The following is a 1,485-nucleotide window of genomic DNA, read 5'->3' as shown; positions in this document are numbered from 1 at the left end:
TTTTGGGACCCCCGGCTTTCATTCCTGCCTGTGGCAGGGGGTCAGGCTAGATGATCTGTTCAGGTTCTTCTGACCCTAGCTATTATGAAACTGATGCCAGGGGCATGTACATGGCTCCAAATCTTCCCTTATACCATGTCCCATACCTCGCAGATGGCATCCATGTCCACAAACTCCCCCAGCCCCTTAACTGGGCCACATTGGGGCCCTCCATCCTATGCCCCTACACTGTGGCCTCAACAATCAGCTCCTTACTGGGTTTCTGGGCCTAATGCATCTTGTGCCTCAGGCCTTACTTAGTAGGCTTAGGCCCTGTTTCAGCCCCCCTTCTCCCAGGCTGGACCCCACCTCATGGTCCACTCAGTGGGCCTTGGCCCTGTGCCTTTCTGCCAGGGTGTGCTCCCATAGCCTTTCCTCTCCACAGTGTTACCTGCAAGGCAGCGGGGGCTGAGGCTTTCTGGCACCCCATACTTCCCTTTCGCTGGGGAGGCACAGGTGTGGCACTTCTTGGAAGTTGCTCTGCCACAGGCAGCCCTACCACACCAGCCAGAAGGTTGTAGTTTAGGTCATTCCCCAGGACTGGGAACCTCCTCCATCTCCATAGTTCCTACCCTGAACCTCCAGGATGTTCTGAGAGCAGCAGCCAGCTGGGTGCTGTTGCTGCTTCATCCCCCTGCAGCAACTGCCCACTCTGCTCTGGACCCTAGCTTTATACCCAGACTCCCAGCCTCTCCACCAATAAAGTGGCCTTCTGCCTAACATATGACAGCATGATTGAGCCTGTTCCCACCTGCAGGCTGCTTATTGTCTTCTCAGACCCCTTAAAGTGACAGGCATAGCCTGTGCACTGTCACAGGCACCAACAGAGCAGACCATTTCCTAAAAGTGAGGGTTTCCCTGAGAGGCATGAGAGCCAAGTATAAGTCTCTGCTCCCAATCAGGTAAGGTGGGAATTTGCCTAGTTTCTCACATCCTAGGGAAATGCTCTAAGCACTGATCCATGGGGTAAAAAGTAAGTGGCTCATCCTCTGCCTTTTGCAAGAAAAGCCATATTAGTACTAAGGATTAAATCCAATAAATGAAATTAGTGCCTACAAGTTATACAATGCAATGTCTGATATTCAGATATCTGTCCCACAGAGTGGAATCCAAAACTCAGTGTTTGCATTTAGAGTTTCCCTAGAGAATATGGAGAGGTGAGCACTTCAGAATGGTAGTTAAAAACAACCCCCCAACCGCCCCCCCCCCAAAAAAACCTACCCTGGGCAGGGAACTGATAAGTGTCACAACCCAAAGTTGTGGTTTTTTGTTTGTGTGTGCTTCAGCACCGCTAAATTATGTCCCCGCCAAATTGCAGCTCTTTTGCATGGTAGAGTTTTCTGCTGCAATAGAGAACCCGCATGCAGAACAGTATTTCCTGCCAGTTTGTAGCCTTCTTTGCATGGTGCATTTCTTTTGCATCATAGTGATGCACGGTGCAAAGGA

Source organism: Alligator sinensis, unplaced genomic scaffold, assembly GCF_000455745.1.
Source record: "Alligator sinensis unplaced genomic scaffold, ASM45574v1 scaffold560_1, whole genome shotgun sequence".
Classification (NCBI taxonomy): domain Eukaryota; kingdom Metazoa; phylum Chordata; order Crocodylia; family Alligatoridae; genus Alligator; species Alligator sinensis.
This window is presented reverse-complemented; position numbering follows the sequence as displayed.